The following is a 15,000-nucleotide window of genomic DNA, read 5'->3' as shown; positions in this document are numbered from 1 at the left end:
TTTGCCCGGGGTGCGCACACCTTGGCTGGGTTGCGCACCCTTTGTGCGCTCCAAGGTGCGCACGAAGTCGGAGCTCGGTTTGCCCCGGGTGCGCACCTTCGCCAGGGTGCGCACCTTGATGCGCACGCCTTGGCTGGGCTGCGCACCTTGGTGGGCGCCATGGTGCGCACCTTTCGTGCGCTCCAAGGTGCGCACGAAGTCGGAGCTCGGTTTGCCCCGGGTGCGCACCTTGGTGGGCGCCATGGTGCACTCCGAGGTGCCCAAGATTGGTGCGCAACAAGGAGCGCTCCGAAGTGCGCTCCAAGGTGCGCAGGTGCGCGCGAAGTCGAAAGTTGGGTTAATTGTCCGGTTTGCCTCGGGTGCGCACCTTGCGTGCACCTTCGCCAGGGTGGGCGCCTTGGTGCGCACACCTTGGCTGGGCTGCGCACCCGGGCGCGCACACCTTGGCACCCGCGTTTCCTTCATTTTAAATTTTTTTTTTTTACAATCTCTCAAGTGGGAAATTCTATAATCTCAACTTTTTTTGCCTTTTCAGGAAACTTTTGAATGGAGCGCATCATTGGTGCGCTCCGAAGTGTGCTCCAAGGTGCGCACCTCTGGTGTGCTCCAAAGCTCTCTCCAGCTGCGTGCACCTGCCCCGGCCGCGCACCCGGCCCCGCCCAGCTTCGCTCACCTGTCCCGGGCGTCTGGTGCGGAACCTTAGAGTAAGAAACATCACCGTGCACCTTGGCCAACGTGCGCGACTCGACCGAGCGCGCACTGGCCGAGGTGCACACCGATTTCACCTGGGTGCGCGCGCAGCACCTCGGGCGCACCGGGGTGCGCGCACAACGCCCGGGTTGCACCGTGGCCTGTGTGCTCGGGGCGCCTCGGGTGCGCGCTCGGTGTCGCCCCCCGCGCGCGCGGTAGTGCGGGCAGCGCACCCCGGCCCGGCCCGGCCCCGACGAGAACGCAAACGGGCAAAAGGTTTATTCAAATAGCATTGCGACGCCCGGCGAAAAACTAAAAAAGGGTGCAACACCGGGACTTCCCGGGAGGTCACCCATCCCAGTACTACTCCGGCCCAAGCGCGCTTAACTGCGGAGTTCTGATGGGATCCGGTGCACTAACGCTGGTATGATCGCACCCGTTATGAGCTTGTCGCAGTGTGTACTTAGCAAACCGCGACCCACGTGCGAATCCACCCCGGCCACCCACCCCCGTCGAGGTGCACACCCTCCCTCGCGAAGTGCGCCCCGTTCGCCAAGTGTGAGCCCTGCCCGGGTGCGCGCACCTTGCTAGGGCGTCGGGTGTGCACCCGGCCCGGCCTACGTGCGTGCACCTGGACGGGGCGTCGTGTGCGTGCAGTGTCCCGTCTGCAACGCGGTGCCCACACACCACCTCGGGCGCAACGACCTGCGCTCACATGTGGGCCGAGTGCACCTTGGTGCATGTTCGGGGCGCCTCGGGTGCACGCTCGATCTTGCCCCGGTGCACCAAGGCGCTCGGTTTGCCCCGGGTGCGCACTTGGTGCAAGGTGGGCACCCAAAATAGGGATCAAGCACCAAAACACAAGTTTCGGGATGCAAAATGGGACCCAAGGACCACAAATGCGTTCCAAGACCCATGATGGGTCCACGAGAACAAAAATGTGTTCCGAGACTTAATAAACAAATATTGGGTTTTAGGAGAAGAAACATGCTCTGATGCCCAAAACGAGAATCGACCCCGAAAAGGCCACAGGCCAAAAGTGGGATGCGAGACAAAAAAAAATGGGACCCGAGGACCAAAATTGGGTTCCCAGGTCGAAGACAGGGCAACCGGACAAGAAACGACCTCTAAGGCTCGAAATGAGTCCCGACGACTAAAACTTGACAAGAAGCACCCATCAGGCACCCAACTCGACACCCATGGGATGCCGACCCACCCGGGCTTCCACCTAGCACACCTTGGCACCCACCCACCCTCGCACCCAACCTCGCACCCAACTTAGCACCTTTGAACCCACATTGGCACTCACCCTGACCCTGGCACCTTGGAACCCACATTGGCACTCACCTTGACCCTGGCACCCACCTTTGCACTCACCTTGGGACCCACCCTGGCTCCCACCTCGGCACCCACCCAGACACCCACCTTGGTTCCTTGGCACCCACCTTGGATCCTTGGCACCCACCCCGACACCCACCTTGGCACGCAACTTGGCTACTTGCCACCCACCTTGGCTCCTTGACGCCCACCCCGACAACCACCCCGTGACCTACCCTGGCTAGGGTTGGTGCACACCCACCCTGGTGCCCACCTTGGCACCCACCCCATGACCCACCTTGGCACGCACCTTAGTACCCACCCCGTTACCCACCCTAGGACCCACCCCGTGACCCACCTTGGCCAGGGTGGGTGCACCCACCCTGGTGCCCACCTTGGCACCCACCCATCCTAGCACCCAGCCTGTGACCGGGCTTGGAACCCAACCTTGCACCCGTCTTGGCCAGTGTGGGTGCGCACCCATCCTGGCACCCACGTTGTGACACACCCTTTAACCCACGCACCCTAGCAGCCACGTTGGCACCCACCTTGGAACACAACCTAGCAACTTGGCACCCACCCCGTGACCCACCTTGGCATCCACCATAGCAGTCGCCCACTTGGCACCCACCTTGGAACCCAAGTTGGCACCCACCTCGGCACCCACCTTGACACTTGTGGACCCACCTTGCCACTCACCCTAGCATCGACCCATCCTAGCACCCACCCTGGCACCTTTGCACCCTAGCACTCACCCATCCTAGCACCTAACCTGTGACCCACCTTGACACTCACCCTCGCACCCACCTTGGAACCCAACCTAGCACCCACCCACCCTGACACCAACCCTAGCACCTACCCACCCTTGCACCCACCCTGTGACCCATCTTGGCACCCACCCATCCTACCACTCAACCTATCACCCACCTTCTCACCCACCTTGGCATCCACCTTAGCACCCACCCACACTGGCACCTTGGCACCCACCTCGGGCAAGGTGGGTGCACACCCACCCTGACACCCAATTTAGAACCAACCGAGCATGTTACCCACCTTGGCACCCACATTGCAGCCCACCCTAGTACCCACCCTATGACCCACATTGGCATCCACACCCTAGCACCCAGGCACCTCGACACCCGCCTTGACACGCACCCTAGCACTAAACCTGTGACCCACCTTGGAACTCACCCTAGAACCCACCCACCCTGTGAACCACCTTGGCATCCACCTTAGCACCCACCCACCTTGGCACCCACTCTAGCACTCACCCATCCTAACACCCAACTTGTTACCCACCTTGGCACCCGCCCTCGCGTCCACCTTGAAACCCACCCTAGCACCCACCCACGCAGGAGCCCACCTTGGCACCCAACCTAACACCCACGCATCCTGGCACCCAACTTGTGACCCACCTTGGAACCCACCCTAGTACCCACCTTTGAACCCACTATATCACCAACCCACCTTGGCACCCACCCTATGACCCTCTTTGGAATCCACCCTAGCACGCACCCACCCTGGCACCCACCATGGAGCGCACCCTAGCACCCACCCACCTCGGCACGCACCTCAACACCCACCTTGGTGTGCGCACTGCGCCAACCTCTCAAAGACCCTATGTGGTGCGCTCCAAAGTGTACACCTTTGGTGCGCTCCAAGGTGCGCACCTTTGGTGCACACCGAGGTGCACACCAAAGTGTGCACCGAGGTGAGCACCAAAGTGCACTCCAAGGTGCACACCAAGGCGTGCACCTTTGGTGCGGTCAATGCAAACGAATTCGGAAGTTGGGGTCGATGTCCTAATCGCTGCTGCAGACTACACGTATGAGAATCGGACAAATAGCTTTATATAGGGGAGGTGTTGCGTTTGATGGGTCGACTCCCCTGGTTGTGTGCACTGCACCAACTTCAAAGACCCTGTCTTGTTTAAGAAGTCAAAAGTTGGGGTGGATGTCCTAATCATTGCTGCAGTCTACGCATGTATGAGAATCAGACAAATAGCTTATATAGGGGAGGTGTTGCATTCGGTGGGTTGACTCCCCTGGTTGTGCGCACTGCGCCAACCTCAAAGACCCCGCATAGCAGAAGAAGTCGGAAGTCGGATTTTGGTGAGCACCAAGGCGTGCACCTTTGGTGCGGTCAACGCAGACGAATTCAGAAGTTGGGGTGGATGTCCTAATCGTTGTTGCAGGCTACACATGTATGAGAATCAGACAAATAGCTTATATAGGGGAGGTGTTGGGTTTGATGGGTCAACTCCCTTGGTTGTGCGCATTACGCCAACCTCAAAGACCTTGTTTTCGTTAAGAAGTCAAAAGTTGGGGTCAATGTCCTAATGGCTCCTGTAGGCTACACATGTATGAGAATCGGACAAATAGCTTATATAGGGGAGGTGTTGGGTTTGATGGGTCGACTCCCCTGGTTGTGCGCATTACGTCAACCTCAAAGACCTTGTTTTCGTTAAGAAGTCAAAAGTTGGGGTCGATGTCCTAATTGCTCCTGTAGACTACACATGTATGAGAATCAGACAAATAGCTTATATAGGGGAGGTGTTGGGTTTGATGGGTTGACTCCCCTAGTTGTTCGCATTACACCAACCTCAAAGACCTTGTTTTCGTTTAGAAGCCGAAAGTTGGGGTCGATGTCCTAATTGCTCCTGCAGGCTACGCATGTATGAGAATCAGACAAATAGCTTATATAGGGGAGGTGTTGGGTTTGATGGGTCGACTCCCCTGGTTGTGCGCATTGCGCCAACCTCAAAGACCCTGCATTGCGGATGAAGTCGAAAGTCAGAGTTTGGTGTGCTACAAGGTGTGGTCGAAGGTGCTCACCTAGGTGTGCACCTTTGGAGCGCAGGAAAAGTGCCCTCCAAAAGTGCGCACCTTTGGAGTGCACAAAAGTGCCCTCCAAAAGTGCGCACCTTTGGAGCGCACAAAAGTGCCCTCCAAAAAGTGCCCTCCAAAAGTGCGCACCTTTGGAGCGCACAAAAGTGCCCTCCAAAAAGTGCCCTCCAAAAGTGCGCACCTTTGGAGTGCAGAAAAGTGCCCTCCAAAAAGTGCCCTCCAAAAGTGTGCACCTTTGGAGTGCACAAAAGTGCCCTCCAAAAGTGCGCACCTTTGGAGCGCAGAAAAGTGCCCTCCAAAAAGTGCCCTCCAAAAGTGCGCACCTTTGGAGCGCAGAAAAGTGCCCTCCAAAAAGTGCCCTCCAAAAGTGCGCACCTTTGGAGCGCAGAAAAGTGCCCTCCAAAAAGTGCCCTCCAAAAGTGCGCACCTTTGGAGCGCAGAAAAGTGCCCTCCAAAAAGTGCCCTCCAAAAGTGCGCACCTTTGGAGCGCACAAAAGTGCCCTCCAAAAAGTGCCCTCCAAAAGTGCGCACCTTTGGAGCGCACAAAAGTGCCCTCCAAAAGTGCGCACCTTTGGAGCGCACAAAAGTGCCCTCCAAAAGTGCGCACTTTTGGTGCGCACCAAGGCGCTGGTTCGGTCGTTGCAGGCGAGTTCGGAAGTTGGGGTCGATGTCCTGAGCGGAGGTGCAAACTACACAGGTGTCGGAATCGGACAAATAGCTTATATAGGGGAGGTGTATGCTTCGATGGGTCGACTCCCCAGGTTGAGCGCACCGCGCCAACCTCAAAGACCCTACGGTATGGATGAAGTCGGAAGTTGGGTCCGATGACCGATTCGATTAGTAGGTATGCTCATGAGGTCGGAATTTGGGTCCGATGACCTGCCATGTGCAGGAAGGCGAATGTTGGCACTGTGCGTTGCAAGGTGCACACCAAGGTGCTGGTGCGGTCTTTTTAGTCGAGTTCGGAAGTTGGGGTCGATGTCCTGATCGGAGGTGCAAGCTACACAGGTGTGGGAATCGGACAAATAGCTTATATAGGGGAGGTGTATGCTTCGTTGGGTCGACTCCCCGGGTTGAGCGCACCGCGCCAACCTCAAAGACCCTACGGTATGGATGAAGTCGGAAGTTGGGTCCGATGACCGATTCGATATGTAGGCATACTCGCGAGGTCGGAATTTGGGTCCGATGACCTGCCATGTGCAGGAAGGCGAATGTTGGCACTGTGCGTTGCAAGGTGCGCACCAAGGCGCTGGTTCGGTCGTTGCAGGCGAGTTCGGAAGTTGGGGTCGATGTCCTGATCGGAGGTGCAAACTACACAGGTGTGGGAATCGGACAAATAGCTTATATAGGGGAGGTGTATGCTTCGTTGGGTCGACTCCCCGGGTTGAGCGCACCGCGCCAACCTCAAAGACCCTACGGTATGGATGAAGTCGGAAGTTGTGTCCGATGACCGATTCGATATGTAGGCATACTCGCGAGGTCGGAATTTGGGTCCGATGACCTGCCATGTGCAGGAAGGCGAATGTTGGGACTGTGCGTCGCAAGGTGCGCACCAAGGCGCTGGTGCCGTCGTTGCAGTCGAGTTCGGAAGTTGGGGTCGATGTCCTGGTCAGAGGTGCAAACTACACAGGTGTGGGAATCGGACAAATAGCTTATATAGGGGAGGTGTATGCTTCGATGGGTCGACTCCCCGGGTTGAGCGCACCGCGCCAACCTCAAAGACCCTACAGTATGGATGAAGTCGGAAGTTGGGTCCGATGACCGATTCGATACGTAGGCATATTGGCGAGGTCTGAATTTGTGTCCGATGACCTGCCATGCGCAGGAAGGCGGAATTTGGGTCCGATGACCGAGTTGATGGCGTGCCATGCGCAGAAAGGCGGAATTTGGGTCCGATGACCGAGTTGATGTTGATGGCCCGCCATGCACAGGAAGGCGGAATTTGGGTCCGATGACCGATTTGAAGGCGTGCCATGCGCAGAAAGGCGGAGTTTGGGTCCGATGACCGAGTTGATATTGATGGCCCGCCATGCGCAGGAAGGCGGAATTTGGGTCCGATGACCTGACATACGCATGGAGTCCGACTCGGGGGCCGATGTTCGATTCGATGACTTGCATTGTGGGTAAAGTCGGAAGTTGTGGTCTTTGACCCGATTCGATGACCAGACTTCGGCTGCTTGAGAATCGGACAAATAACTTATATAGGGGAGGTAGTGTTCTCGAGCATCCTCCCCCCGTGCCCGTTTATGTCGATTGATGCTGGTGCTCGACTGGTTGGAGCGCTCGGATGCAAAAATCTTGCACCAGGATTTATCGATTGTGATGGACACGGCAAGTCTCCTGATTGCTATGCAGGAGCTCATCGTGAATCTCTATGCGGCCTTGGTATGGACTCGACCTGCGGAATGGTTCGGCAATGGTAGTCGCTCCAACACGTCCTTGCAATGGCCACAGAGGTGATTCGACTAGAGCTCCAGTCTAGCTTTTGGGTTGCTTGGCGGACTGGTATAGCCGCGATCGAGTTCCGGCCATGAACGTTTTAGATAGCTCTTGGGCTTTCTGGGACGGAAGTCGGAAGTTTGGGCTGTTGTCCGATTTGATGACCATTCTTCGGATGTGTGAGAATCGGACAAATAACTTATATAGGGGACTGTGTTGTCTCACGCAGCCCCCTCCGTGCCCCTCTATCTCGACCGATGTTGGTGCTTGAAAGGGTTGGGATCGCTCGGATTTATAAACGTGCACCACCATTTGTCGAGTGTGAGGGACGCGGCAGGTCTCCTAAATGCTATACGGGCGCTCTCTGAGAATCTCTATCCGGCCTCGACACAGACTAGTCTTGCTGAATGGTTTGGCACTGGTAGTCGATCCAACACGTCGTTGTTGTGGCCGCCTAGGCGATTCGATTCGAACCCCCGTCTAGCTTTTGGGTTGCTTGGCGGATTTTGCCCTATCCGCAAGTGAGCTCGGTCCCTAAACGTTCGAGAAACCCGATTGCTATGCGCCGACTCTCTTTCTTGCGAGCCTCCATCTAGCTTTTGGGTCTCTACGGAACGGAAGTCGGAATCTGGGACCGTTGTTTGATTCGACGAGGCAGACTACGGTTGTGCGAGAATCGGACAAATAACTTATATAGGGGAGGTGTTGACTGGAGCATTCTCCCCCGTGCCCCTCTAACTCGACCAATGCTGGCGCTCGAACGGTGGTAGCGCTCGGATTTTCGTTGAGCGCCAGCATTGGTCGATTTAGAGGGGCATGCGAGATTCCCGAATGCTATGCGAGGGCTCTAACGGAAATGTCTATTGGTTTCGGTATGGATGCAATTGCGAGTGGTTCGGCAAAGGTAGTCGTTCCGATGCGTCCATGTCGTGGCCAAATCGATAATTCGATTTGAGCCCTCGTATAGCATTTGGGTCTCTCGATGTGATTCCGCATTCCAGTCCCTTTGGGCACTGCTTGAGCCGCATCCCAGGGGGTTCCCTTCCCAATAATCTGCCTCGCAACCCGATTGCTATGCGGTGAGGCTCCTCGGCCGCCTCGGAACTATCTGTGTATCAGACGCATCGCGGGATAAGGGGTTGGCAACGGTAGTCGCCCCAAGCGCGTCCGATGCTTGGACCATTCCGAGGCGGCCCTGAAGCCTCTTCCGTCTAGCCGTTGGGTCCTTCTCGCCGCATCCCTTGCCTCGCACCCCGATTGCTATGCGGTGAGGCTCCTCGGCCGCCTTGGAACTATCTGTGTATCAGACGCATCGCGGGATAAGGGGTTGTCACTGGTAGTCGCCCCAAGCGCGTCCGATGCTTGGACCATTCCGAGGCGGCCCTGAAGCCTCTTCCGTCTAGCCGTTGGGTCCTTCTCGCCGCATCCCTCGACTCGCACCCCGATTGCTATGCGGTGAGGCTCCTCGGCCGCCTTGGAACTATCTGTGTATCGGACGCGTCGCGGGATAAGGGGTTGTCACTGGTAGTCGCCCCAAGCGCGTCCGATGCTTGGACCATTCCGAGGCGGCCCTGAAGCCTCTTCCGTCTAGCCGTTGGGTCCTTCTCGCCGCATCCCTCGCCTCGCACCCCGATTGCTATGCGGTGAGGCTCCTCGGCCGCCTTGGAACTATCTGTGTATCGGACGCGTCGCGGGATAAGGGGTTGTCACTGGTAGTCGCCCCAAGCGCGTGCGATGCATGGACCATTCCCAGGCGGCCCTGAAGCCTCTTCCGTCTAGCCGTTGGGTCCTTCTCGCCGCATCCCTCGCCTCGCACCCCGATTGCTATGCGGTGAGGCTCCTCGGCCGCCTTGGAACTATCTGTGTATCGGACGCGTCGCGGGATAAGGGGTTGTCACTGGTAGTCGCCCCAAGCGCGTCCGATGCTTGGACCATTCCGAGGCGGCCCTGAAGCCTCTTCCGTCTAGCCGTTGGGTCCTTCTCGCCGCATCCCTCGCCTCGCACCCCGATTGCTATGCGGTGAGGCTCCTCGGCCGCCTTGGAACTATCTGTGTATCGGACGCGTCGCGGGATAAGGGGTTGTCACTGGTAGTCGCCCCAAGCGCGTCCGATGCTTGGACCATTCCGAGGCGGCCCTGAAGCCTCTTCCGTCTAGCCGTTGGGTCCTTCTCGCCGCATCCCTCGCCTCGCACCCCGATTGCTATGCGGTGAGGCTCCTCGGCTGCCTTGGAACTATCTGTGTATCGGACGCGTCGCGGGATAAGGGGTTGTCACTGGTAGTCGCCCCAAGCGCGTCCGATGCTTGGACCATTCCGAGGCGGCCCTGAAGCCTCTTCCGTCTAGCCGTTGGGTCCTTCTCGCCGCATCCCTCGCCTCGCACCCCGATTGCTATGCGGTGAGGCTCCTCGGCCGCCTTGGAACTATCTGTGTATCGGACGCATCGCGGGATAAGGGGTTGTCACTGGTAGTCGCCCCAAGCGCGTCCGACGCTTGGACCATTCCGAGGCGGCCCTGAAGCCTCTTCCGTCTAGCCGTTGGGTCCTTCTCGCCGCATCCCTCGCCTCGCACCCCGATTGCTATGCGGTGAGGCTCCTCGGCCGCCTTGGAACTATCTGTGTATCGGACGCGTCGCGGGATAAGGGGTTGTCACTGGTAGTCGCCCCAAGCGCGTCCGATGCTTGGACCATTCCGAGGCGGCCCTGAAGCCTCTTCCGTCTAGCCGTTGGGTCCTTCTCGCCGCATCCCTCGCCTCGCACCCCGATTGCTATGCGGTGAGGCTCCTCGGCCGCCTTGGAACTATCTGTGTATCGGACGCGTCGCGGGATAAGGGGTTGTCACTGGTAGTCGCCCCAAGCGCGTCCGATGCTTGGACCATTCCGAGGCGGACCTGAAGCCTCTTCCGTCTAGCCGTTGGGTCCTTCTCGCCGCATCCCTCGCCTCGCACCCCGATTGCTATGCGGTGAGGCTCCTCGGCCGCCTTGGAACTATCTGTGTATCGGACGCGTCGCGGGATAAGGGGTTGTCACTGGTAGTCGCCCCAAGCGCGTCCGATGCTTGGACCATTCCGAGGCGGCCCTGAAGCCTCTTCCGTCTAGCCGTTGGGTCCTTCTTGCCGCATCCCTCGCCTCGCACCCCGATTGCTATGCGGTGAGGCTCCTCGGCCGCCTTGGAACTATCTGTGTATCGGACGCGTCGCGGGATAAGGGGTTGTCACTGGTAGTCGCCCCAAGCGCGTCCGATGCTTGGACCATTCCGAGGCGGCCCTGAAGCCTCTTCCGTCTAGCCGTTGGGTCCTTCTCGCCGCATCCCTCGCCTCGCACCCCGATTGCTATGCGGTGAGGCTCCTCGGCCGCCTTGGAACTATCTGTGTATCGGACGCATCGCGGGATAAGGGGTTGTCACTGGTAGTCGCCCCAAGCGCGTCCGATGCTTGGACCATTCCGAGGCGGCCCTGAAGCCTCTTCCGTCTAGCCGTTGGGTCCTTCTCGCCGCATCCCTCGCCTCGCACCCCGATTGCTATGCGGTGAGGCTCCTCGGCCGCCTTGGAACTATCTGTGTATCGGACGCGTCGCGGGATAAGGGGTTGTCACTGGTAGTCGCCCCAAGCGCGTCCGATGCTTGGACCATTCCGAGGCGGACCTGAAGCCTCTTCCGTCTAGCCGTTGGGTCCTTCTCGCCGCATCCCTCGCCTCGCACCCCGATTGCTATGCGGTGAGGCTCCTCGGCCGCCTTGGAACTATCTGTGTATCGGACGCGTCGCGGGATAAGGGGTTGTCACTGGTAGTCGCCCCAAGCGCGTCCGATGCTTGGACCATTCCGAGGCGGCCCTGAAGCCTCTTCCGTCTAGCCGTTGGGTCCTTCTCGCCGCATCCCTCGCCTCGCACCCCGATTGCTATGCGGTGAGGCTCCTCGGCCGCCTTGGAACTATCTGTGTATCGGACGCGTCGCGGGATAAGGGGTTGTCACTGGTAGTCGCCCCAAGCGCGTCCGATGCTTGGACCATTCCGAGGCGGACCTGAAGCCTCTTCCCTCTAGCCGTTGGGGCTTTCTCGCCGCATCCCTCGCCTCGCACCCCGATTGCTATTCGGTGAGGCTCCTCGGCCGCCTTGGAACTATCTGTGTATCGGACGCATCGCGGGATAAGGGGTTGGCAGTGGTAGTCGCCCCAAGCGCGTCCGATGCTTGGACCATTCCGAGGCGGCCCTGCAGCCTCTTCCGTCTAGCCGTTGGGGCCATCTCGCTGCATCCCCCACCTCGCACCACGATTGCTATGCGGTGAGGCTCCTTGGCCGCCTCGGAACTATCTGTGTATCGGACGCATCGCGGGATAAGGGGTTGTCACTGGTAGTCGCCCCAAGCGCGTCCGATGCTTGGACTATTCCGAGGCGGCCCTGCAGCCTCTTCCGTCTAGCCGTTGGGGCCATCTCGCCGCATCCCCCAGCTCCTCGGCCGCCTCGGAACTATCTGTGTATCGGACGCATCGCGGGATAAGGGGTTGGCAGTGGTAGTCGCCCCAAGCGCGTTCGATGCTTGGACTATTCCGAGGCGGCCCCGCAGCCTCTTCCGTCTACCCTTTGGGGCCATCTCGCCGCATCCCTCGCCTCGCACCCCGATTGCTATGCGGTGAGGCTCCTCGGCCGCCTGGGAACTATCTTCGTATCGGATGCATCGCGGGATAAGGGGTTGTCACTGGTAGTCGCCCCAAGCGCGTCCGATGCTTGGACTATTCCGAGGCGGCCCTGTGGCCTCTTCCGTCTAGCCGTTGGGGCCATCTCGCCGCATCCCTCACCTCGCACCCCCATTGCTATGCGGTGAGGCTCCTCGGCCGCCTTGGAACTGTCTTCGTATCGGAAGCATCGCGGGATAAGGGGTTGTCACTGGTAGTCGCCCCAAGCGCGTCCGATGCTTGGACTATTCCGAGGCGGCCCTGCAGCCTCTTCCGTCTAGCCGTTGGGGCCATCTCGCCGCATCCCCCACCTCGCACCCGGATTGCTATGCGGTGAGGCTCCTCGGCCGCCTTGGAACTATCTTCGTATCGGACGCATCGCGGGATAAGGGGTTGTCACTGGTAGTCGCCCCAAGCGCGTCCGATGCTTGGACTATTCCGACGCGGCCCTGTGGCCTCTTCCGTCTAGCCGTTGGGGCCATCTCGCCGCATCCCCCACCTCGCACCCCGATTGCTATGCGGTGAGGCTCCTCGGCCGCCTTGGAACCATCTTCGTATCGGACGCATCGCGGGATGAGGGGTTGTCACTGGTAGTCGCCCCAAGCGCGTCCGATGCTTGGACCATTCCGAGGCGGCCCTGAAGCCTCTTCCGTCTAGCCGTTGGGGCCTTCCCGCCCCATCCCTCGCCTCGCACCCCCGATTGCTATGCGGTGAGGCTCCTCGGCCGCCTTGGAACCATCTGTGTATCGGACGCATCGCGGGATAAGGGGTTGGCACTGGTAGTCGCCCCAAGCGCGTCCGATGCTTGGAGCATTCCGAGGTGGCCCTGAAGCCTCTTCCGTCTAGCCGTTGGGGCCTTCCCGCCCCATCCCTCGCCTCGCACCCCGATTGATATGCGGTGAGGCTCCTCGGCCGCCTTGGAACTATCTGTGTATCGGACGCATCGCGGGATAAGGGGTTGGCACTGGTAGTCGTCCCAATCGCGTCCGATGCTTGGACCATTCCGAGGCGGCCCTGCAGCCTCTTCCGTTTAGCCGTCGGGGCCTTCCCGCCGCATCCCTCGCCTCGCATCCCGATTCCTATGCGGTGAGTCTTCTCGGCCGCCGCGGAACTATACCTGTTATTGCTACTGCATCCTTCGGCTGGTAACCTCCTCTGCCGCCTTGGAACGTTCTCTTTGTCGGACGCGTCGCGGGATAAGGGGTTGGCACTGGTAGTCGCCCCAAGCGCGCCCGATGCATAGACCGCTCCGAGTTGACCTTGCTTTCAGCCTCTCACATGCATAGACCTCTCTGAGTCGACCCTGCAGCCTCTCACGTTTAGCCTTTGGAATCTCGCCTCACAACATGATTGCTATCCTTGATGCATCCCTTGCCTCGAGCCCTGATTGCTTTCTTGGCTGCATCCCTCCTCTCCTCACAGCCCGGTTGTCATCACTGCTTCATCCGTCGCTTCATGCATTCTGGCTGCTGGGCCCTTCCCACCGCACACCTCGATTGCTATCTCTTCTGCATCACACACCCCGATTGCTATCTCTGCTACATCCCTCGGCTCTCACTTCTGCATCCTTCGCCTCCCACCTCGATTGCTATCAATGCTGCATCCGTAACCTCACACCCCGATTGCTATGCGGGGAGGCTCCTTGGCCGCCTTGGAAATTTCTGTGTGTCGGACGCACCGCGGGATAAGGGGTTGGCACTGGTAGTCGCCCCAAGTGCGCCCGATTCTTAGACCGCTTCGAGGTGACCTCGTAGCCTCTTTCGTCCAGGCTTCCTGCCTTCAACGCCCTTTTTACACCTCGATTGCTATGCGCGGGCTCGTTGGCGTCTATCACCTCTCTGCGAAGAGTGGCACGATGATTGTTGGGGTAAATCGTAGCAGTCCGATCTCTGGCCTTGGGCCATTGTGAGGGCTGATCGATTTCCTGTGCGCATCTCGTGTTCGCCCAGTAACAGACTCGACGACTTGTAATCGGTCTTGTTCCCGATTGTTCCTGGAGGTAGTCTTCGGAACTCTTGGATTTGACCTGTCACTCGAACTGTCCTCTTCCGAGGATGCTTGTGTGTGTGTGCTTGTGCCATTTCCTTGGCGGTATTAACGAGATATTAAAGAGCGGAGTGAGCGCCTCGCCCAGCTATGTTTGGGGCTCTCACTCCCTTACCCGGTGTGCGACCGCTTTGCACGTAGGTTGCGGAGCATCGCGACTCTTTCGATGTTTGGCGGTTGTCTTCCGGTGATGCGTTGGTCCCGAAGTGCACGTTACTAGCATTTCTGCCATTGTTCTCGATCTTTGGCACGTTCCTTCGTTGCAATTGGATATATATCTCCGTTTATACGCGCAGGCTTCTCCCGCCTATTCAGCGCTGTCCCACTCTCAGCACTCTCGTGGTCTCCTTGGCTTCTCTCTCCCGTGAGCGAGCTCTCTTCTCGAGTCTTTTCCATGTCCCATGGAGGTTGCCTTGCGAAATTCGGGCACACAAACGTGACCGGATAAGAGCGGAATTGCCTATGAGGAGAAGCTCACCTTAGGGAGCAGCAATGCCGAGTGTTTCGACAGAGGGTAGAGGGGGCGTTGTTTGGGCGGTTGCACAAAAGAGTGCTACGGTTGCACTGAAGGTTGCTTCTTCGTCTCCGACGAACTCTTCGAGGCAAAAAAGCTTGTATACGGGGTCGAGGTGGGACTGTTCGTGCGAGTTGCGCCACCAAAAGTGCGTAGGGGGCATATACCTGGGAAATGGATGTCTCTGAGTGGCCTTACTCGGTCGCGTGCACGGTGCATTCTCTAACGGCAGGACTGTCGCGAGCATGTGCGGTTCGGATGTTTTCGGGTAAAGGGTTCCGTACGGGATGTTCTTCCCAGGCTCCTGTGAACCGAGACTCTGCATCGTCGTGCTCCGGCTCCCGTGGGTGCTTCATGCCTCGTCGAGCTGTTTGTCGTGGACGATTAAGGCCGAGGCCTTCCTTCGAGAGGGGAATTGTTCAGGCTGGTCGAGGCGGGATTGTTCGTGCGGGGTGCACCACCAAAAGTGCGTAGGGGGCATA

At 58.8% G+C, this 15,000-nt stretch overlaps 1 non-coding gene across 1 annotated transcript; it reads right to left on the bottom strand.

Annotated features, from left to right (window-relative positions):
- Positions 1 to 1,009: 1,009 nt before the first annotated feature.
- LOC131864314 (5S ribosomal RNA) lies at positions 1,010 to 1,128 on the bottom strand. The gene has a single exon (XR_009363146.1). It is a non-coding gene; the product is annotated as a 5S ribosomal RNA (ribosomal RNA).
- Between the last annotated feature and the right edge of the window lie 13,872 nt (positions 1,129 to 15,000).

This window comes from Cryptomeria japonica, unplaced genomic scaffold, assembly GCF_030272615.1.
Source record: "Cryptomeria japonica unplaced genomic scaffold, Sugi_1.0 HiC_scaffold_83, whole genome shotgun sequence".
Lineage (NCBI taxonomy): Eukaryota > Viridiplantae > Streptophyta > Pinopsida > Cupressales > Cupressaceae > Cryptomeria > Cryptomeria japonica.
The sequence above is the reverse complement of the archived record's forward strand: the minus strand, read 5'-3'. Positions and strand labels throughout refer to the sequence as shown.